Raw genomic sequence first — 23,667 nt, forward strand, 5'->3', positions numbered from 1 at the left:
GTTTTGTCATGTTGGCCAAGCTGGTCTTGAACTCTTGACCTCAAGTGATCCTCCTGCCTCAGCCTCTCAAAGTGCTGGGATTACAGGCGTGAGCCACCACACCTGGCCATTACTTCTTGATTATATGCCAAACAAGAGGTGGCTTATTCATGAGTTTTCTGGGAAAGCGGTGGTCATTTCCAGGAACTGAGGAGTCCTCCCCTTTTTAGACCATATAGCGTAACTTCCTTACGTTGCCAGGCATTTGTAAACTGTCATGGCGCTGATGGGAGTGTGTTTTAGCATGCTAATGCATTATAATTAGCATATAATGAGCAGTGAGAACGACCCGAAGTTACTTTCATTGCTATCTTGGTTTCGGTGGCGTTTGGCTGACTTCTTAACCACAGTCTGTTTTATCAGCAAAGTCTTTGGGACGTGTGTCTTGTGCTGATCTCCTATCTCATGCCGTGACTTAGAGTATCCTAACCTCCTGGGAATGCAGCCCAGTAGGTCTCAGCCTTATTTTACCCAGTCCCTATTCAAGATGAAATTGCTCTTGTTCAAATGCCTCTGACACTATCCAGGTAAGTGTAATCCAGGTTTCAAAAACCTGGATTCCAGTTGTCTCACCTTTCCAGATTAAACCAATGTACATCTTACACGTATTGATTGATGTCTTGTGATGTCTCCCTAAAACGTGTGAAACCAAGCTGTAGCCCAACCAACTTGGGTGCACGGTCTCTGGATCTCCCGCGACTGTGTGATGGGCCATGGTCACTCATATTTGGTTCAGAACAAATCTCTTCAAATATTTTACAGAGTTTGACTCTTTTCACTCATACTATTATATCAGACAATGCAGCTCCAGATCCTAATATCCTAACTTAATCAAAAATCCTAATTTTGCCCATTAGTTCAATTACATTTGATACTAAATGTATCCTTTGTCAGATCTACTGTCAGGAAGCCAAATGGATTTGAGATTTGCCTCCTCTCCAGGTTCACAGAGACCTTAGGGTCAAGAGCTGAATGAGAGAGGGAGAATGAAAGCTTAGCTAAGAAATGGAATTAACTTAAAAATTTTTTCAATTTTAATTTTATATTGCATGTCATCCTCGCTCAGGAGCCATGCTAATCTCTGTATCATTGCAATTTTAATAAATGTGTTCCGAAGTGAGCATGAAATTTAACATTTAAAAAAATGTCTGTAGGGCCAGGCGCAGTGGCTCACACCTGTAATCCCAGCACTTTGGGAGGCCGAGGTGGGCGGATCACCTAAGGTCAGGAGTTCGAGACCAGCCTGACCAACATGGAGAAACCCCATCTCTACTAAAAGTACAAAATTAGCGGGCGTGGTGGTGCATGCCTGTAATCCCAGTTTCTTGGGAGGCTGGGGCAGGAGAATAGCTTTAACTCGGGAGGCGGAGGTTGCAGTGAGCCAAGATTGCGCCATTGCACTTCAGCCTGGGCAACAAGAGTGAAACTCTGTCTCCAAAAAAAAAAAAAAAAAAAAAGTACGTGGTAGACCTGGAGGCACATAATCACTTTTTGGAATACAGTTTGTCACTTTTAATTGAAAATAACTAAATAATGTCAATGTGTAACTGAAGATCAGATGTCAAGGTTGGGAGGAGAGCATCTTCCCTTAAATGCTGTTTGTTGTGACAGAAGCACATGCTATCATCGAAAGCAAACAAAAGAGAAAAACAAAAACCCTGGGTGTCAATAGTAAACAGTGGCTACTACACACCTACAGAAAATGGATTTCCTGTTGGCTATGGGATTCTAGTCAAGCAAGGTCCAAAGTCTTTGACATGTACTTGAATGCATTTACAGTAAATGAGATTTAGAAAGCTAATCTTTTCCCAGAGGCAATGCTGCCTAACTATTGTCTGGAGATGCTCAGGGACCATCCCTAGATTCCATTAAGAAGTGGTTTCTTCAGAGGTTGCAGTGAGTCCAGATTGTGCCATTGCACAATACCCTGGGCCACAGGGTATTGTTTTGACTCTGTCAAAACAAACAAATAAAAGCGACCACTTAACATGTAGCCACCGCAAAATGAGCCGTGAGTTGTGACTCCTCTGAAATGCAACTGGGGAAGGGAGACTGAATCACAGCCGTGAAAATGTGGTCACAAAGGACAAAGAGTCAGGGTAAGAGTTTGCCAGGTGCTGCGTCAGAGCGGTCGCCGGGGCAGGCTGACACACGTCCTCCCACGGGCTAGGCGGGGGTGGGAGCCGGCCCCACAATGGAGGCTGCTGTCTCCATTTGATATCGCTTTGATAATAGGATCCTCCAAGGATATGGGTTTCCTTTGTTCTGTCTTTATGTTCAATAAGTAACTTTCCATCCTAATTTGCATTTCCAAGTGGGTTTTCCCACAGGGGAGAGGCTGTGATGACTGGTTGAAACAAGTCGTGTGGTTTTACACGGTTATACACGCCTTCCAGGGAGATGAGTGTGTTTGCACTGGACACTGTCTACACTCAGTCTTGAGAGAGTGTGAATCTGGGGAGACTGCGTCTATACGGAACCATCGCAGGCTTGGAATGAGAGGCCCGGGCTCCATCCTGAGTCTCCCTGCTCACTAATGTGTGATCTTGACCTTGCTGCTTAGCACTTCCTTCTGTGTCAACTAGAACTGATTGAGTTTTGCAGAGCTTGGGTGAAAAGTGAGAAACTTTAGGCAAAGCACTTGAGATCATGCAATGCAGTGGACACGGGATAAATGGTGCTACTAATAAATGCCACCCAAAGGAAGGCTTCACTCTAAAAATAAATACATAAATAAAATAAATGGCACAAGTGTTCCCCTGAGTGAACTGAGGGTGCAAGCCGCCCCTGGCACTGGAGTGACCCCAGACCTATGCAGTGACCTCTGAGCCCCTCAGGAACCAGCCCGCCAGCTCCCTGCTGAGTTTATTCAGGTTTGGGGCATCAGATAAAGCTGTGAAGACAGGAGCCCGGATCTAGACCCGGTTCTCCCATGAGCGGGCTCAGTGACTGAGGAATTGAGATAACCTCCCCGGGCCCCAAGAGTCCCCGTCTATTATGTGACAGGGACTTGGACTAGATTAAATTTTTTTCTTTTTCTTTTTTTTCTGAGACAGGACCTGGCTCTGTCACCCTGGCTGGAGTGCAACAGCATGATAGCAGTTTCGAACTCCTGGACTCAAACGGTCCTTCCATCTCGGTCTCCCAAAGCACTGGGATTACAGGCGTGAGCCAATGCGCCCAGCCCTGTTTCATGATTTTAGTCAACTTGGCCTCCTGAGAGACAAAGAGAAAAGAATCACAAATCACAAAAGACAAAAGATGGGAGTAGCGGCAGAGGAAAAGGTACCAAGTAAAAGACAATAGAATGACTGGTTCCATTTCCTATATGCCCTTTCTCCTCTCCGAATCCTGTTTTCCTGGATGCTGACTGACGACACCTGTGACTGTTGCCCAGCCATCAGTGGGGTCAGCTTCAGAGCAGGTGCCCTTGGTGCGGAAGGAAAGGGCCTCTGTGAGGACGAGCAGTGAGTCTTTGCCCAGGGCAGGGCTGCGCCTGGCTGGGAGTGCCTCTGAAGTCAGACATAGGAAGCTCCTTTCAAATTGTCTGAAGAATTTGAAAATGCTTTCCCTGAATGAAAGACGGGTCCCTTAAAATAAAACATTTTCTGGCATTTAGTGAAAATTTTATAACTGAAGTGTTGTATCAGAAGCAAGATGTAAATGGTATAAGATCCTATAGGAAAGACTGAATTCAGTTTCCCTCTTTCACAAAACCCAGGGAAGAGAGTACAATGGTGAGGGCTCAGATGGGTGAGATACTTTGGGAGGCCAAGGTGGGTGGATCACTTGAGGTCAGGAGTTTGAGACCAGCCTGGCCAACATAGTGAAACCCCGTCTCTACTAAAAATACAAAAATTAGCCAGGTATGGTGGCGGGTGCCTGTAATCTCAGCTGTTCAGGAGGCCGAGGCGGGAGAATCACTTTAATCTGGGCGGTGGGGGTTGCAGTTAGCCGAGATTACGCCACTGCACTCCAACCTGGGTGACACAGCAAGCAAGACTCTGTCTCAAAAAAAAAAAAAAAAAAAGAAAAGAAAAGAAAAAAGTCTGGATGTGGTGGCTCACACCTGTAATCTCAGCGCTTTGGGAGGCCGAGGTGGGCAGATCACCTGAGGTCAGGAGTTCAAGAACAGCCTGGCCAACATGGTAAAACCCTGTATCTACTGAAAATACAAAAAATTAGCCAAACATGGTGGTGGGCACCTGTAATCCCAGCTACTTGGAAGGCTGAGGCAGGAGAATCACTTGAACCCGGGAAGCGGAGGCTGCAGTGAGCTGACATCATACCACTGCACTCCTGCCTGGGCGACAGAGCAAGACTCTGTCAAAAAAAAAAAAAAAAAGTCCCCAGTGGCCATGATGGGGCTACATCCAAGACTCAATTCTTAGTCCTCCTCTTCCTTGACCTCTCTGGGGCTCTTGCAGAGTTGATCACTCCCTCTTCCCTACATAATTATCTTCATTTGGCTACAGGGACACTGCATACTCTTAGGTTTCTTCCTGTGTCCCTGGCTGCTCCTTTTATGTCTCTTGTCCTGTCCTCCTCACCCCAAACTCTGCCTGTCGGGGTGCCCTGGGTCCTCTCCACTTCTGGTTATTTAATCTAGTATCCTGGCCACCAATGGGCTGATGCCTCCCAATTTCATACCTCTAGCTAAGACCTATTCCTTTAATTCCAAACTTTGTGACCAAGTGGCTTGATGAACAGATATCTCAAGCCTAACATGTCCAACATGGACCTTTTGCTCTTTCTTTCAAAACTTGCTTCTCACCTGACTTCTCATTTCAGTAAATGGCAAGTCCATCCTTTCAGTTGCTGCTATGGACTAAATTATGTCTCCCATCCCAAATTTATATGTTGAATCCCTGACCCCTCATTTGACCATATTGGAGATAGGGCCTGTAGGGAGGTGATTGAGGTTAAAAAACAGTCATAAGGCTAGAGCTCTGATCCAATAGAACTGGTGTCTTTACAAAAAAAGAAGAGACACCAGAGCTCTCCCTCCACCATGTGAGGACGCAGGGAGAAGGTGACTGTCTGCAAACCAGGAAGAGAGTCCTCACCAGAAACAGACTATTCTGGCACCTTGTCTTGGACTTCCCAGCCTCTAGAACTGTGAGAAATACATTTGTGTTGTTTAAACCATCCAGTCAACATATTTTGTTATGGCAGCCTGAGCTCACTAAAATAGTTGCTGTAAATAAAAAAGTAACTGAAGCAGATCTCAATCAACTGGAGGTTTGTTTTGCCAAGGTTGAGGATATGCCTGGGAAAAAAAAACACAAATCACAGGAGCATCTGTGATCCTTGCTTTTTCCAAAGAGGTTTTAAGCACTTCAATATTTAAATGGGAAGGAGTGAGCAGGAGGAGAAGGAGGAAAGGAAAAAAAAGTGGGCCAGATGCGGTAGCTCATGCTTCACATGCCAGCACCTGAGGAGGCTAAGGCAGGTGAATTGCTTGAGCACAGGTATTTGAGACCAGCCTGGGCAGCATAGCAACACTCATCTTTATTAAAAAAAAATTAAAAATTAGCTGGACATAGTGGCCTGTGCCTGTGGTCTCAGCTATGTGGGAGGCAGAGGCAGGAGGATGGCTTGAGTCCAGGAGTTTGAGGTTACAGTGAGCTATGATTGAGCCACTGCACTCCAGACCCAGCCTGGGTGACATAATGAGACTTTGTTTTTAAAAAGAAAAAAGAGGCCAGATGCGGTGGCTCACTCCTGTATTCCCAGCACTTCGGGAGGCCAAGGCAGGTGGATCACCTGAGGTCAGGAGTTCGAGACCAGCCTGGTCTCGAAACCCCATCTCTACTAAAAGTACAAAAATTGGCTGGGTGTGGTTGTGGGCACCTGTAATCCCAACTACTCAGGAGAATCACTTGAACCCGGGAGGCAGAGGTTGCAGTGTGCCTAGATGGTGCCACTGCACTCCAGCCTGGGAGACAAGAGCGAGATTCCATCTAAAAAAAAAAAAAAAAAAGAAGAAGAAGGAAAAACGTGGACGGAGGATAGGCAACGAGGCAAGTAGTCAGTTACATTCTTGTGAAACTTTGATTAGCGCTCAGTGAATCTACATTTTACACGTGAAAAGAGGGAGCAGAGGAAATGGCAATTATGCATTCATCTCTTGCTCAGTAATTCTACATTTTGCGTAAGATAAAGTAAGCATATAAAATTACAGCTTACTATTGCTATCTGTTTAGGGACAAAAGGAAGGCAGTTTTTGCATGACTCACTTCCCAAGCTTAACTTTGCCTTTGGCATAGCCAGTTCAGGGTCCCGAGATCCTGGTTTGTTTGTTTTTTTTCCACATTGCCAGGGCCCAAAATGTATGATCATCCTTGAATCTTCTTTTTCTTTCACATCTTACGTTCCAATCCTGTCAAGTCTACGTTCATTCGGATTTTTTCTACTACTTATCACCAACATGATTCAGGCTGTTGTGGTCTTTCTTGGATTACAGCAAATACCTCCTAGCACAACTCCCAGCTTTGGATTCTATACTCTCAAGCCCACTCTATTATCAATAACAGCAGCAGAGCAGAGCAGTGCTTTTTAAATATAAATTTTATTTTATTTTTGAGACAGAGTCTCACTCTGTCTCCCAGGTTGGAGTGCAGTGGCGTGATCTTGGTGCTCACTGCAACCTCAGCCTCCCGGGTTCAAGCAATTCTCTTGTCTCAGCCTCTTGAGTAGCTGGGACTATAGGCACGTGCCACCACGCCCGGCTAATTTTTTGTATTTTTAGTAGAGACGGGGTTTCACTGTGTTAGCCAGGATGGCCTCGACCCCCTAACCTCATGATCTGTCTGCCTTGGGCTCCCAAACTGCTGGGATTACAGGTGTGAGCCACTGCGCTCGGTCAGCTTTTCTTTTCTTTTTTGTTGTTGTTGTTGTTAAGACAGGGTCTTGCTCTGTTGCCGAGGCTAGCATGCAATAACATGATCCCGGCTCACTGCAGCCTCAATCTCCTGGGCTCAAGTGATCCTCCCACCCCAGCCTCCTGAGTAGCTGGGACTACAGGTGTACAACACTACGCCCGGCTGACTTTTTAAATTTCTAATTTTGTAGAGGAAGTGTCTCCCTATGTTGCCCAGGCTGATCTCAAACTCTTGGGTTCAAGCGATTTCCCTGCCTCAGCCTCCCAAAGTGTTGGGATTGTAGGTGTAAGCCACTGAGCATGGCCCAGAACAGTGCTTTTAATGCTAAAATAGATGGTGTGTCAACCAGGTGCGGTGGCTCAGACCTGTAATCCCAACACTTTAGGGGCCAAGGCAGGCAGATCAACTGAGGTCGGGAGTTCAAGACCAGCCTGACCAACATGGAGAAATCATGTATTGCTAAAAATACAAAATTAGCGGGGCATGGTGGCGCATGCCTGTAATCCCAGCTACTTGGGAGGCTGAGGCAGGAGAATCGCTTGAACCCAGGAGGCGGAGGTTGCAGTGAGCTGAGAGGGTGTCATTGCACTGCAGCCTGGGCACTAAGAGTGAAACTCCATCCCAAAAAAAAAAAAAAAAAAAAAGATGGTGTGTCACTTCCGTGTTAGAACACCCCATCTTACCCAGATAAAAGTCATCCTCTTTGGGAAATGGCCTACAGGGCCTGGTAAGATTTGTCTGTGCTCCCCTCCCACAGTATGATCCTGCTTTCCCTACCACCTCCGCTTCCCCAACCACCTCCAAGTCCACCTCCCTCACTCCACTTCTGTCACACGGGCCTTCCAGCTGTTTCACACCCAGATTTGCACGTAGCTGTGTCCCTCCCATCTGGGCTCAAATGTTGTCCTCAGCAAAACCTTCTCTGACTACCCCCTACTTGGAATTGCAGCCCCTCCATCCTACCCTACCATCTCCCATGCCACCATCACACACACACACACACACACACACACACACACACACACGCATGCACACACAGGCTTCCTCTCCTTTCCCTGTCTTGTTCTTTCCCATAGCACTGATGCCATCTAATATTGTGGTTTGCTTGCTTGTTTATTTCCTATCTGTCTTCTGCCACTAAAAGGTGAAAGCTTTGGTTCAAAGAGGGCAGGGATTGTTCTCTCTCTTTCTCTCTCTCCCTCTCTCTGTTTTTTTTTTTTTTTTTTCAGTCTTGCTCTGTCGCCCATGCCGGAGTGCAGTGGCACCATCATAGCTGACTGCAGCTTCAACCTTCTGGGCTCAAGTTATCCTCCTGCCTCAGCCTCCCAAGTAGCTGGGACTACAGACACAATCCACCACACCAGGCTACTTTTCAATTTTTTTGTAGAAATGGGGTTTCACTGCATGGCCCAGGCTGGACTCAAACTCCTGGACTCAAGCAATCTGCCCACCTTGGCCTCTCAAAGTGCTGGGATCCCAGGCGCGAGCCACCACACCCAGCTTCTGTGTAAATATGTGTTGAATGAATGGATAAAATTCATTTCTTTAGATTTTATTCAGAAAGCACAATATTTTGAAGTGAAGCATTTTTTAAAATATTGGTTTACCATTACTGTCTTTATTATTTGTTTTTCCTTTTTCTTTTTTTGGTAGAGACAGAGTCTCATTGTTGCCCAGGCTGAGTTTGGACTCCTGGCCCCAATCCCTCCCAAAGCATTGGGATTACAGGTGTGAACATCCACCCTGGCCCACATAACTGTCTTTAAATAAAGACTTTTACTCTTGTTTTTTTTTTTTTTTTGAGATGGAGTCTCACTCTCAGCCAGGCTGGAGTGCAGTGGTGTGATCTCAGCTCACTGCAACCTCTGCCTCCCGGGTTCAAGCGATTCTCTTGCCTCAGCCTTCCAAGTAGCTGGGATTACAGGCATGTGCCACCACATCTGGCTAATTTTTGTATTATTAGTAGAGATGGGGTTTCACCATGTTGGCCAGGCTGTTCTCGAGCTCCTAACCTCAGGTGATCCACCCGCCTCGGCCTTCCAAAGTGCTAGGATTACAGGTGTGAGCCACCCGCACCTGGCCAAGACTTTCATGCTTTTCTTTTTGAGATGGACTCTTGCTCTATCGCCCAGGCTGGAGTGCAGTGGCGTGATCTTGGCTCACTGCAACCTCTGCCTCCCAGGTTCAAGCAATTCTTCTGCCTCAGCCTCCCGAGTAGCTGGGACTACAAATGCACGCCACTGTGCCCAGCTAATTTTTGTATTTTTAGTAAAAACGGGGTTTCACCATATTGGCCAGGCTGGTCTCAAACTCCTGACCTTGTGATTCACTCACCTTGGCCTCCCAAAGTGCTGGGATTACAGGTGTGAGCCACCGCGCCCGGCCAACTTTTACTCTAAAAAGTATCATCTCTCTTTTAATTTGCCCCACAGCTGGCTGAATGGAGGCAGTTTGAACCACATGGTCACCCCATAGCAGCATGCTATTTATTGCAGGCAAAATCCTACAAGGAAAAGAAACTTCTTGAATGCTGTGTTTATAAACCTTAAGGAAAAACAACATTATAGCAGTATTTTTAAAAAGTAAAGGTTGGGCTTGTTAAAGGATGCTTTTTAAAACAAATTAGTTGGAACACTTGGGTTTATTTGGAAAGAATTAAGCCTGTTCCCTTCCACCTGCTAACTAAAAAGGTTTCTATGGGCCAGGCATGGGGGCTCACGTGCCTGTAATCCCAGCACTTTGGGAGGCCAAAGTGGGAGGACATCTTGAGGCCGGGAGTTCAAGACCTGCCTAGGCAACATAGCAAGACCCTGTCTCTACAAAATAAAATCTAAGAATTAAAAAAAAAAAAAAAAAAAAAAAGGCTTCTTTGGGAACATGGGAAGTTTCTATTCATTTGGGATTGAATATCCCTTGGAGAAAAAGTCTATGGTATTCTGACAGTCTAGGTGGTCTTCGTGGGACTCACCTGTAGAAAAAGGAAACAACCCAGAAAAAGCAGCGGTCCCATGCGTCCCCAGTGCCCGGGACGCCCTGCTGAGAGCACGTTCCCAGGACGCCTGTAGAAAGCATTCCAGTTCCAAGCCTGCTTCATCTTCCCGCCAACTGCACCCTGACCCCCAGGAGGAAGCCTGACAGCTCTCTGGCTGCAGCCAAGGACTGTTATTAGAACGCTATGTTCTAACATCCCCTGCGGAGACCGTGGACAGCATTTGCTTCAGAACCCTCTCCTCCAGGAAAAGCCTTCTGCAGAACACATCTAAAATTCTAGAAGACCACAAAAAATACTCTGACAAAGAGGATGGAAGAGCCAGGGGACTGCCTGACCTTTGACGAGGAGTGTCCTCCTTGACTGGCCCAGTCCGTGCCTGCCATGCATCTGCTTGCTCCAGCCCAGAAGTTAACCCCAGCTGCTTCCTTTTTTTTTTTTTTTTTTTTTTTTTTTTTGAGACAGAGTCTTGTTCTGTCTCCCAGGCTGGAGTACAGTGGCACAATCTCGGCTCACTGCAACCTCCATCTCCCGGGTTCAAGCGATTCTTGTGCCTCAGCCTCTGAGTAGTTGGGATTACAAGCACCTGCCACCATGCCCGGCTAATTTTTGTTTTTAGTAAAGACAGGGTTTCACCATGTTGGCCAGGCTGGCCTCAAACTCCTGGCTTCAGGTGATCCGCCTGCCTTGGCCTCCCAAAGTGCTGGGATTACAGGCATGAGCCACCGCGCCTAGCTGGCTTTTTCCTTTAAGGCCAGAACTTACAATGCGCTTCTGTGACAAATCCACGCTGCCTCCGAGGCTCCGACTTGGTGGAAAGATGGTTCTGGAGAGGCCAGTCTTTGGGCTCAGCTCCTGTCAGCCCTTGACTGTGAGGTCTGATGGACTCCAGCTCACCCTGTCAAATGTGCTTCTCTTGATGAATGTCTCTGCTCATTTCTGAACACGTTCTCAAACAGACTGCTAAGTAACGGGTGTGACTTCAACCTTCAGTGGCAGCAAAGGAATAAGAGCAGAATATAATGGATGTTTACAGAGCACCTTGAATACAGTCCCCAGACTCCAAAGGTTGCTTTCTGTTTAATGCTATATGACTGTGGGTGGGTGTAAATGAATTGCTTAATGTATTTTAGTATATTGCTTAATTTTGTCAAAATTGTGACAGAATTGCTACATATACCTGCTTTTAAAAATCCAAATAGCTTGGCCAGACGTAGTGGCTCATGCCTGTAATCCCAGCACTTTGGGAGGCCGAGGCGGATGAATCAAGAGGTCAGGAGTTCAAGACCAGCTTGGCCAAGATGGTGAAACCCCCTCCCTACTAAAAATACAAAAATTAGCCAGGCGTGGTGACACGCGCCTGTAATCCCAGCTACTCGGGAGGCTGAGGCAGAGAATTGGTTGAGCCCGGGAGACAGAGGTTTCAGTGAGCCGAGATCGTGCCACTGCACTCCAGCCTGGGTGGCAGAGTGAGACTCCATCTAAAAAAAAAAAAAAAAAAAGAAAGAAATATTCCAAATAGGCATGACAGGTGTGGTGGGTGGCTCATGCTTGTAGTCCCAGCACTTTGGGAGGTTGAGGTGGGACAATTGCTCAAGGCCAGGAATTCGAGACCAGGCTGGACAACATAGTGAGACTCCATCTCTGCAAAAAAAAAAAAAAAAAAAAAAAAAAAATTGGCTACACGTGATGGCACGTGCCTGTAGTCTTAGCTACATGGGAGCCTAAAGCAGGAGGATGGCTTGAACCCAGGAGCTCAAGGTTACAGTGAGCTATGATCACGCCACTGTACTCCAGCCTGGGGGATAGAGCAAGACCCTGTCTCTACTTTTTTTTTTTTTTGAGACGGAGTTTTGCTCTTGTTGCCCAGGCTGGAGTGCAATGGCGTAATCTTGGCTCACTGCCACCTCCACTTCCCAGGTTCAAGTGATTCTCCTGCCTCAGCCTCCCAAAGCGCAGCTGGGATTACAGTCATGCACCATCACACCCAGCTAATTTTTTTGGTATTTTTAGTAGAAATGGGGTTTCACCAACTTGACCAGGCTGCTCTTGAACTTCTGACCTCAGCCCGCCTCAGCCTCCCAAAGTGCTGGGATTACAGGCATGAGCCACTGCACCCAGCCCTCTAATTTTATTATTATTATCTTGTAACTAAAAAGTAAACTTTAATGTCGAAAATGCAAACTTGGGGAAGACAGAAAAGATCACACACAAGGCTGTCACTTCACACTTGGAAGGTTGCACAGCGGCCAGGCAGAGGCGCTTCTCACTTCCCAGACGGGGCAACAGGATGGAGGTGCTCACTTCCCAGATGGTGGGCAGCTGGATTATTATTATTATTTTTTAATCCAAATTGTACAGAAAGTCTTCATGAAAAGCAACAGCTCCAGGCTCCACCTCTCTCTGCCTCCCTCACTCTCCCTATCACCTTTCAGCAGGGTACTTTAATTTTACATAGTCATAATTAACTTCCATTGTGTTCTTCTCTAGAAACACAATAAACCTGGTGTGTTCTATCTACAGACTTATTCCAAACATTTGAGACAAATAAACAGTGCTTGTTATGCAAATGTCAAGGCTTTTTAAGATCTTTTGGTTCTAACTCTCTGAAGGCTGTGTCCTTGGGAGATCACAAAACAAAACTCTGGCACAACCTGGCCGGTTATCTTCCAATCATGCCCTTTGGGGTGGCAGATCCCATCACGTAGACTCTCCATTCTGCACGTATATAAGTGGCTGGAGACCAGGCTTGTGAGGCACAACACAAAAGTTGTGCAATTGCCCGGGAAGTAGTTACTGACTGTGTCTTGCTTGCTGCCTTGCAATAAAAATCAGGGAGAAGGACACCACAGCTCCACCACGTTCAGGTTGCCAGAAGGCCCTCAGGGATGTTAGGCTTTAGGACAGGAGAGCCAGCAGAGATGGGAATCCAGGCTGCGGTTCAGCTGTTCGTGCCTGATGTCATTCTGCACCAGCAGCAAGAAAACTGAAAACATAAGAACGAGGCCAGGCGCGGTGGCTCACACCTATAATCCCAGCACTTTAGGAGGCAGAGGTGAGTGGATCACCTGAGGTCAGGAGTTCAAGACCAGCCTGGCCAACAGGGTGAAACCCTGTCACTACTAAAAATACAAGAAATTAGCAGGGCATAGTGGTGGGCACCTGTAATCCGAGCTGAAGAGGCTGAGGCAGGAGAATTGCTTGAATTACCTTTTTTTTTGAGACGGAGTCTTGCTCTGTTGCCCAGGCTGGAGTACAGTGGCCCACTCTCGGCTCACTGCAAGCTCCGCCTCCTGGGTTCACGCCATTCTCCTGCCTCAGCCTCCCGAGTAGCTGGGACTACAGGCACCCACCACCACGCCCAGCTAATTTTTTGTATTTTTAGTAGAGACAGGGTTTCACCGTGTTAGCCAGGATGGTCTTGATCTCCTGACCTCGTGATCCACCCGCCTTGGCCTGCCAAAGTGCTGTGATTACAGGCGTGAGACATTGTGCCCGGCCTTAAATTTTTTAAAATTTTTTTAAAAAAGAAAGAACATGTGGTATACATATCACAGAATTTTATTTTATTTTATTTTATTGTATTGTATTGTATTGTATTGTATTGTATTTTAAGACAGAGTATCACTCTTGTTGCCCAGGCTGGAGTATAATGGCACGATCTCGGCTCACTGCAACCTCCACCTTCCCAGTTCAAGCGATTCTCCTGCCTCAGCCTCCCGAGTAGCTGGGATTACAGGCATGCACCACCAAGCCCAGCTAATTTTTTGTATTTTTAGTGGAGACGGGTTTCTCCATGTTGGTCAGGTTGGTCTTAAAATCCCGACCTCAGGTGATCTGCCCACCTGGGCCTCCCAAAGTGCTGGGATTACAGGCGTGAGCCACTGCACCCGGCTCATATCACAGAATACTACTCAGACGTACAAAATAATGAAATCATGTCTTTTGTAGCAAGATGGATGGAACTAGAGGCCATTATTCAGTGAAATGTTCAGTGAAATGACTCAGAAACACAAAGTCAAATATTGCATGTTCTCATTAGTGGGAGCTGGACAATGGGTATCCACGAGTGGAATAATAAACATTGAAGACTGAGAAGAGCTGAGGGTTGAAATACTACGCATGGGTACAATTTTCGCTATTCAGGTGATGGGTTCACTAAAAGCCCAGATTTTACCACAGTGCAATATATGCATGTTAAGAAATCTGCACTCGTGCCGCCTAAATATCTAACAAAAAATTATTTTCAGAAATAGTACTTTTTGTGGGGCATGCTGGCTCACACTTGTAATCCTAGTGCTCTGGGAGGCCAAGGCGGGTGGATCACCTGAGGTCAGGAGTTCGAGACCAGCCTGGCCAACATGGTGAAACCCCATCTCAACTGAAAACTACAAAAATTAGCCGGGTGTGGTGGCATGCACCTGTAATCCCAGCTACTTGGGAGGCTGAGCCAGGAGAATCGCTGGAATCTGGAAGGTGGAGGTTGCAGTGGGTTGAGATCACACCATTACTCTCCAGCCTGGGTGACAGAGCGAAACTCCGTCTCAAAAAAACAAGAAAGAAAAGAAAAAAAGAAAATCATGCTGGGTACAATAGCTCATGCTTGAAATCCCAGCACTTCAGGAGACTGAGGCAGGAGGATTGCTCGAGCCTAGGAGTTTGAGACCAGCCTGGGTAACATAGGGAGACCTTGTCTTTACAAAACCAGGCATGGTGGTGTGCACCTATAGTTCCAGCTACTCGGTAGGCTGAGTAGGGAGGATTACTTGAGCCTGGGAAATCAAGGATGTAGTGAGCCGTGATCATACCACTGCACTCCAGCCTGGGTGACAGATTGAGACCCTATTCGAAAGAAAGAAATTCTTTATGTGATTCCCCTAAATTCCTCCCTTCCTTCTTTCTTTTCTTTTCTCTTCTTTCTTTTCTCTCTTCTTTTTGACAGAGTCTCACTCCCTCACCCAGGATGAAGTGCAGTGGCACAATCTCGGTTCACTGCAACCTCTGCCTCCCAAGTTCAAACTATTTTTCTGCCTCAGCCTCCTGAGTAGATGGGACTACAGGTGCGTGCCACCACGCTCAACTAATTTTTGTATTTCTAGTCGAGACACGATTTTGCCATGTTGGCCAGCTGGTCTCGAATTCCTGGCTTCAAGTGATCCGCCCACTTCAGCCTCCCGAAGTGCTGGGATTACAGGCGTGAGCCACCACGCTGGGCCAGGTTCCCATACTTTTGAGCTACTGTCCTTTTCTGTTCCAGGGCCCCATTAGGACACCACACTAGAGGAGTTGTCATGCCTTATTAGGCTCCTCTTGGCTGTGGTCGTTTCTCAGATTGTTTTTCATGACCTTGATGATTTAAAAAAATGTCTTGCTATGTTGTCCAGGCTGGTCTTGAACTCTTGGCCTTAAGTGATCATCCTGCCTCAGCCTCCCAAGTAGCTGGGATTACAGGGACAGGCCACCGCGCCTGGCTCCAACCTTCGTTGGTTTTCAGGAGTGTTGCTCATGTGTTTTGTAGATTGCTGCTCTATTAAGATTTGCCTGTTAATCTCATGATTCCATTGGGTTTGAGGTTTTCGAGAGGAAGGGAAAGTGCTGTTCCATGTACTATGAGCATGAGTTCTTACTGTTGATGCTCTCCTCGATCCTCCGCATGGGATAGTGTTTATCAGGTTTCTCCACTGTCATCCAGGCTGGAGTGCAGTGGCTCGATTATTGCTCACTGCAGCCTTGAACTCCCGGGCTCAAGTAATCCTCCCGCCTCAACCTCCTGATTAGCTAGGACTACAGGGGCATGGCACCAGGCCTGCCCTCTCTCTCAAAAAGAAAGAAAGAGAGAGAGAGAGGCAGGAAGGAAGGAAAGGAAGGAAGGAAAGAAGGAAGGAAGGAAAAAGAAAGAAAGGAGAAAGGAAAAGGAAAAGGAAAGGAAAGGAGGAAGGAAGGAAGGAAAGAAAGAGAAAGAAAGAAAGAAAGAAAGAAAGAAAGAAAGAAAGAAAGAAAGAAAGAAAGAAAGAAAGAAAGAACAGAGTGAGAAACAGATGTATTGTGTAAGGGGAAAGATCTAGTTGTTTTGCTTAAAGGAAAGGAAGTTGGTAAAATGAAATAAATTCAGATATTCTTTGGAAGTTTTCAATAATAGATTTCAGAATATCTTTTTCTCAAAATATATTATAATAATTTTTTGTAAGATGCCCACTTTCCATTTGACATCCTATTAAAAAGTCAAGATTCTTGTGAGATATATTTTTCCTAATGGGTTAAATTGATTTTCTTTTTTCTTTTCCAGTTGGGGGTCTCTGTCGCCCAGGCTGTAGTGCAATGATAAGATCATAGCTCACTGCAGCCTTGAACTACTGGACTCAAGGGATTCTCTCATCTTTTAAGTTCAATTATTAAGTTGTTAAAAAACAACAAACAAAATAAAAGGTTACCAGCTTCAGGCCAGACACAGTGGCTCACACCTGTAATCTCAACACTTTGGGAGGCCAAGGCAGGTGGATCATTTGAGACCAGCCTGGCCAATATGGTGAAACCCTGTCTCTACTAAAAATACAAAAATTAGCTGGGCATGGAGGTGGGTGCCTATAATCCCAGCTACTTGGGAGGATGAGGCAGGAGAATTGCTTGAACCCAGGAGATGGAGGTTGCAGTGAGCCGAGATTGCACCACTGCACTCCAGCCTGGGCAACAGAGCGAGACTGTCTGAAAACAAACAAACAAAAAATGGTGAGCCTTAGGACTCACGGTTTCTGTAAAAGCACTGCATCCCTTCTGCAAATTGAGAAACCCAGTCCAGTGGCTGTGCATTATGTCGGTGTCCTGGTACACATCAGCACTGAGCTTTAGGTGCAGGGAGAACAGCTGCAGGGGGAGAGCTCTGAGGCCGGGAGACCCTCACAGGCTGTCACATCACCTGGGCATGAGAGGATGACAGGCCACTGGGAAAGGGAACGGATGTTCAACAAGATATGTCGATAATGGCATTGATGGTATTTCGCAGTTGCCAGGGCAGGGGGTGAGAGGAAGTGAAAGCCAAATGTGACCATCGTCTTGGTAACAAGAGCGTCTGTCACATCCCCAAACCCCCGCAGCATGGCTCTTGAACTGGATTCCATCCCCGTCCCCAGGGTCTCACACATCACATGAATGACAGGGCGGGGGTGAGACTAGCATTCCCAGATAAGCCAAGCCCTCAGCCCAGGCTTGCACACACCTCTGAGATGTCCCCATGAGGATCCCAACTCCATCATGTTATCGCCCATCATTTAAAGACCTCCTTCCTGCCCCAACCCTGTCTCTGCTTCCCTTTAGAGACAAACTTCTCAGGAGGCCGCTGTCTCCATTTCCCCCTCCTGAGTGGGATCTCCACTCCATGGCCATAGTCCCAAATGGAATGGATGCTTTTCCAGTCTCCTTTTTTATTTTTTATTTTTTCTTGAGACAGGGTCTTCCTCTGTCACTCAGGTTGGAGTGCAGTGGTGTGATCTTGGCTCACTGCAACCTCCGCCTTCTGAGCTCAAGTGATTCTCCCACCCCAGCCTCCCAAGTAGCTGAGATAGCAGGCTTGTGCCACCATATCCAGCTAATTTTTGTATTTTTTATAGAGACAGGGTCTCACTATGTCGGCCAGGCTGGTCTTGAACTCCTGGGCTCAAGCCATCCTCCAGCCTTGGCCTCTCAAAATGCTAGGATTACAGGCATGAGCCACCGTGCCTGGCCCAGTCTCCTCTTAAATAACCTTTCAGCGTCACTTGGCAGCTGCGTCCCCTCCTTGCTTACCTCTCCTCCTCCCTCCTAGCTGTGTCCCCTGCGTTTCCCTGGCTGCACCTCTTGTCTTTCTGGCCACTCCTTGGTAGCTTCCTCTCAGAGGTCACGTGCAGGCCTTCTCTTCTCATAGCACCCTCTCCTCCCAGCTGACTTTCTCTGCATCCTCACCTTTAGATACCATCTGCCATCAAGGTCCAAATAATAGACATCCCCAGACCCCAGATTTGAGCTCCAGCCTCGCACACCTGGTTCCCTCTTCTGCCTGTCTGCGCTTCAGTCTCACATGCCACAGTTTGCTCCTTGTCCCTCTGCTTTTATCTGCAGCCTGCTTCCTGCTGGCATTCCTCATTTCTCAGGCTGCCAGTGGGGGAGCTGTTCTCAGCATCCTCCCCTCCTTCCTACCCAGTTCATTTCACTCACTACTTCCAGAATCCACCTGCCAGCCTCACTCCGTTTCCTCCACCACCATTAAAGTCCAAAAAAAAGTTTCTTTCTTTTTTCTTTTTCTTAGATGGATTCTCACTCCGTGCCCAGGCTGGACTGCAGTGGTGCAATCATAGCTCACTGCAGCCTTGAATTCCTGGCATCAAGCCATCCTCCTGCCTCAGCCTCCCCAGTAGCTGGGACTACAGGCACACACCACCATGCCGAGCTATTTTTTTTTTTTTTCCCCAGAGATGGAGTCTCACTGTGGTGCCCAAGCTAGTCTCAAACTCCTGGCCTCAAGCAATCCTCCCATTTTGATCTCCCAAAGCACTGGGATTACAGGTAGGAGCCACCACACTCGGCCACTAAACTGTTTTTTTCCTTTCTTGTTTTCTTTTATTTTGAGACAAGGTATCACTCTGTTGCCCAGGCTAGAGAACAGTGGCACAATCTCAGCTCACTTCAGCCTCGACTTCCCTGGTTCAAGCAATCCTCCCACTTCAGCTTCCCGAGCAGCTGGGACTGCAGGTGTCCGCCACCACACCTAACTAATTATTGTATTTTTTGTAGAGATGGGATCTTGCTGTGTTGCCCAGGCTGGTCTTGAACTCCTGAGCTCAAGCAATCCTCCCACCTCAGCCTCCCAAAGCACTGGGATTACAGGTGTGAGTCACCAAACTCAGCACTAAACTATTTCTTATAGTTCTCTAGTTTCCAGCAAAAATGTCTCACAAGAAGCATAAAAAACAAAACAAACAAACCAAAAACAACGCAGACCTTACTTGGATCATTATAACGGATTTGTTTGCTTCCAGACAGCAAATCTTTTAGGAATATTCCCTCCTTTAACCGCCTGGCCAGGGCATGGAGAATTTCCATGTGTAGGAATGTCAGAATCACACAGATTGAAGTACCAGCCTGAATTGAAAAAGCCTTACATAATTTGTTTAAACTAACACTCACCAACTAAATTGGACTAAAGCCAAAGGGAAGACAGGACACCTGCTAAATGGGGAGCCTCAGGGGCCAGGGAAAGGGGTTTGAGACCAGCCTTAGGACATAGTAAGATCCCCACCTCTACCAAGAAAAAGTAAAATACATACATAAATTTTATTTATTTATTTAGAGACAGTCTCACTCTGTTGCCCAGGCTGGAGTACATTAGTGCGTACTCCACATGTGGCCTAAAATACATAAATACATTTTAAAATAAGTAAATAAAGGCCAGGTGTGGTGACTCATGCCTGTAATTCCAGTACTTTGGGAGGCTGAGGTGGGTGGCTCATCCGAGGTCGGGAGTTCGAGACTAGCCTGATCAACATGGTGAAATCCCATCTCTACTAAAAATACAAAATTAGCCGGGCATGGTGGCGCATGTCTGTAGTCCCAGCTACTCAGGAGGCTGAGGCAGGAGAATTGCTTGAACCCGGGAGGCAGAGGTTGCAGTGAGCCAAGATCAGGCCATTGCACTCTAGCCTCGGTGACAGAGCAGAAACTCTATCTCAAAATGAATAAATAAAATAAAGTAAAATAAAATAAAATAACTAACTAAATAAAAAGGGTGAGTATGTTCAGGAGGGTGCCTGGGAGCAAGTGGAGGCTGATGAGTGTGTGGGGATGGAGGTGGAGCCTGTTTACCAAGGACACCTATGGCTTCATGTGCCCTCCCTGGGAGCCGTGAAGGGGGTTTCCCTGTTCCTCATTATGTTCATCACTACCATCCTTCTTTCTGTCTGTCTCCTCGGTTGTAAAATGAAGATAACAGATCTACATTGTCCTCAATTGGATATTTTTAAGATGAATGGGTCATTATACCGGGTTTTCATGCATTTTGGTTTTTTGTTTTGTTTTGTTTTGTTTTGTTTTGTTTTGAGACAGAGTCTTACTCTGTCGCCCAGGCTGGAGTGCAGTGGTGCCATCTTGGCTCACTGCAAACTCCGCCTCCCGGATTCAAGCGATTCTCCTGCCTCAGCCTCCGAAGTAGCTAGGATTATAGATGCCCACCACCACACTGGACTAATTTTTGTATTTTTGGTAGAGACGGAGTTTCACCATGTTGGCCAGGCTAGTGTTGAACTCCTGATCTCAGGCGATCCTCCCACCTCGGCTTCCCAAAGTGCTGGGATTACAGGCACAAGCAACCATGCCTAGCCTCATGCATTTTAAAATGAGATGTTCCAGGGACTAGAACTGCGCAGGGACCAAAGAAAAAATGAGTCCAGAGAAAGAGTTGGCTGAGAACTTTACTGAGGAGAATTTACCCTGCTGCTGCAGGCGGCTAAGAACATAGACGACCACTGCACGGCAGTGTCTCCATGGACCAAAGTGGGAAAATGTCTGGCTTTGCTCTCTGCTGCCTTATCAATATGGAGCTGACAAAGGGCTGGGTTAGTTGAGGCAGGAACCACTGGGTGCCATGCACGTGCTAACAATCCACACAGGCCAGCAGGCACTGCCCCACTGTTCTGTCCATTGATCAAGAATATGACAGTCAGGGCCACCACCACTTTGTTCCTGCAATGCAGGGAAACTGCAAATCTATGAAACTTGAAAACTCTGCTCAGAGAATGTGCTTAGGGAAATTGCATTCCTCCCAGACACAGCAGTCTTGCTGTCTACTTCCCACACAGGAATGGCAGATCAAGTATTTAGAAGGGGCTGCTCTCTGTCTGGGATTCTCCAAGGAGCTGTTGGAATAGTAAATGCCCTTTTGACTGGCTAGACTGTTTCAACTGAATCCCAGTCAAAAATGGAAAAGCAGTTGCCTTCTCTCCCTTCTCCAGCTCTCTCTCCCCTTCAGTCGAGCCTTCCAGTCGTTGTCAGAGCAGAACTGCCCTGGGGTTCAACACTGGTGGAGAAGGCAGCTGCCCAGTTTTGAGGAGGGCAAAATCTCTCTGCCCCCAGTCCCTAACTCACATCCCCATCAAATGTTGGGAGTTCCACCGTTAGAGATGCAGCTGGGACTGGGCGCAGTGGCTCACGCCAGCACGTAATCCCCGCATTTTAAGAGGCTGAGGCGGGTGGATCACCTGAAGTCAGGAGTTCAAGACCAGACCAGCCAATATGGCGAAACCCCATCTCTACCAAGAATACAAAAATTATCTGGGCGTGGTGGCATGTGCCTGTAATCCCAGCTACCTGGGAGGCTGAGGCAGGAGAATTGCGTGAACCTGGGAGGCGGAGGTTGCAGTGAGCTGAGACCGTGCCGCTGCACTCCAGCCTGGGTGAAAGAGTGAGACTCTGTTTCAAAAAAAAAAAAAGAGCGATACAGTTGGATACAGTTGGGCTCGATGCAGTGGCCCACATTTACAATTCCAGCACTTTGGGAGGCCAAGGCAGAAGGATAGATTGAGCCCAGCAGTTCCAGACCAACCTGGGCAACATAAGGAGATCCCACCAAAAATAAAAATAAAAAAAGCTGGGCATGGTGGTGCATGCCTATGGTCCCAGCTAATCAGGAGACTGAGGCAGGAGGATTGCTTGAGCCCAGGAGGCTGAGGCTGCTGTGAGCTGTGATTGTACCTCTGCAGTCCAGCCTGGGCTACAGCATGAGACACTGTCTCTAAAAAAAATAAAATAAATTTTAAAAAGTACAGTTGGCCCTTGAGCAACATGAGGGCTGAGGTGGCAACCTCTGTAGTGCTGACTCCCCAAAACCTTAACTACTGATAGCCTACTGTTGACCAGAAGCCTTATCTGTAACATGAACTGTCAATTAACCATGTTTAGTATAAATATTCTATACTATATTCATATGATAAAGTAAGCTGGAGAAAAGAAAAGGTTATTGAGAAAATCACGAAGAAGATAAAATGTATTTACTATTCCTGAAGTGAATGTGGATCATCATAAAGGTCTTTATCCTCATCATCCTCACACTGAGTAGGCTGAGGGGGAGGAGGAAGAAGAGGAGGGGTTGGTCTTGCTGTCCCAGCGATGGCAGAGGCAAAAGTGATGTAGGGGGTGGGAGGCAAGGCAAGAGAGGCAGGCGCACTTAGTGCAACTTTTATTGAAAAAAAATCTGCATGTAAGTGGACCCCTGCAATCCAAACTTGTGTTGTTCAAGGATCAACTGTATTTCTCTAGGGTTTCTTAGTGACACTGGAGAAGGTGCTTTAAAATGCCAGTATGGGCCGGGCACAGTGGCTTATGCCTGTAATGCCGGCACTTTGGGAGGCCAAGGCAGGTGGATCACCTGAGCTCAGGAGTTCGAGACCAGTCTGGTCAACATGATGAAACCCTGTCTCTACTAAAAATAAAAAAATTAGCTGGGTGCGATAGCACACATCTGTAATCCCAGCTACTCAGGAGGCTGAGGCAGGAGAATCACTTGAACCCGGGAGGCAGAGGTTGCAGTGAGCCAAGATTGCACCACTGCATTCCAACCTAGGTGACAGAATGAGACTCTGTCTCAAAAAAAAAAAAAGAAGTTTTTAATTTTGATGTAGTTCAATTTATCTATATATTTTTTGTTGTCTGTGCTTTTGGTGCCATATCCAAGAGATCATTGCCAAATCCATTGTCAAGAAGTGCTTTCTCTGTGTTTTCTTTTAAGAGTTTTATAGGCCAGGTACAGTGGCTCACAATTGTAATCCCAGCACTCTGGGAGGCTGAGGCGAGAGGATGGCCTGATCCCAGGAACTTAAGACAAACATGGGCAACATAGTGAGACCCCATCTCTTAAAAAAAAAAGGTAAGAAAGAAAAAGAAAAAAAAGAGTTTTATCATTTTAGGTCTTACATTTAGGTCTTGGATTCATTTAGAGTTGATTTTTGTATATAGTGTAAGGGTCCAGGTTCATTCATTTGAATGTAGATATCCAGTTTTCCTAAAATCATTTGTTGAAAAAACTCCTTTCTCCACTGACTAGTCTTGGGACTCTAATTTAAAAACTATTGGACTAGGCCGGGCGTGGTGGCTGAAGCCTGTAATCCCAGCACTTTGGGAGGCCGAGGCGGGCAGATCACGAGGTCAGGAGATCGAGACCATCCTGGCTAACACCGTGAAACCCCGTCTCTACTAAAAAATACAAAAAACTAGCCGGGCGTGGTGGAGGGCGCCTGTAGTCCCAGCTACTCAGGAGGCTGAGGCAGAAGAATGGCGTGAACCTGGGGGCACGGAGCTTGCAGTGAGCCGAGATCATGCCACTGCACTCCAGCCTGGGGCACAGAGCAAGACTCCGTCTCAAAAAGAAAAACCCAAAAACTATTGGACTATATGTATGAGAGTTTATTTCTGGACCCTGTATTCTTTTAATTTTTTTAAATAATTTATCACTTTTGCTTGTCATCCTTGCACAGGGGCATGCTAATCTTCTCTGTATCTTTCCAATTTTAGTATGTGTGCTGCCAAAATGGGCACTTCCGGGCTTTCTTTTCCATTCCATTATTCTATATGTCTATCTGTATGCCAATACTACACAGTTTGTTTGTGTTTTTTGAAACAACATCTCATTCTGTTGCCCAGGCTAGAATACAGTGGCACAATCTTGGCTCACTGCAGCCTCAACCTCCTGGGTTCAAATAATCCTTCCACCTCAGACTCCTGAGTAGCTGAAACTAC

General features: G+C 46.7%; 2 non-coding genes across 2 annotated transcripts; both read right to left on the reverse strand.

The window, feature by feature from the left end:
- Positions 1-1,057: 1,057 nt before the first annotated feature.
- LOC112429221 (U6 spliceosomal RNA) lies at positions 1,058-1,163 on the reverse strand. The gene has a single exon (XR_003021388.2). It is a non-coding gene; the product is annotated as a U6 spliceosomal RNA (small nuclear RNA).
- A 22,197-nt stretch (positions 1,164-23,360) lies between these two features.
- LOC112429219 (U6 spliceosomal RNA) lies at positions 23,361-23,466 on the reverse strand. Its single transcript, XR_003021387.2, has one exon. It is a non-coding gene; the product is annotated as a U6 spliceosomal RNA (small nuclear RNA).
- Between the last annotated feature and the right edge of the window lie 201 nt (positions 23,467-23,667).

The sequence above is a fragment of the Macaca nemestrina genome, chromosome 9 (assembly GCF_043159975.1).
Source record: "Macaca nemestrina isolate mMacNem1 chromosome 9, mMacNem.hap1, whole genome shotgun sequence".
Taxonomy (NCBI): Eukaryota; Metazoa; Chordata; class Mammalia; order Primates; family Cercopithecidae; genus Macaca; species Macaca nemestrina.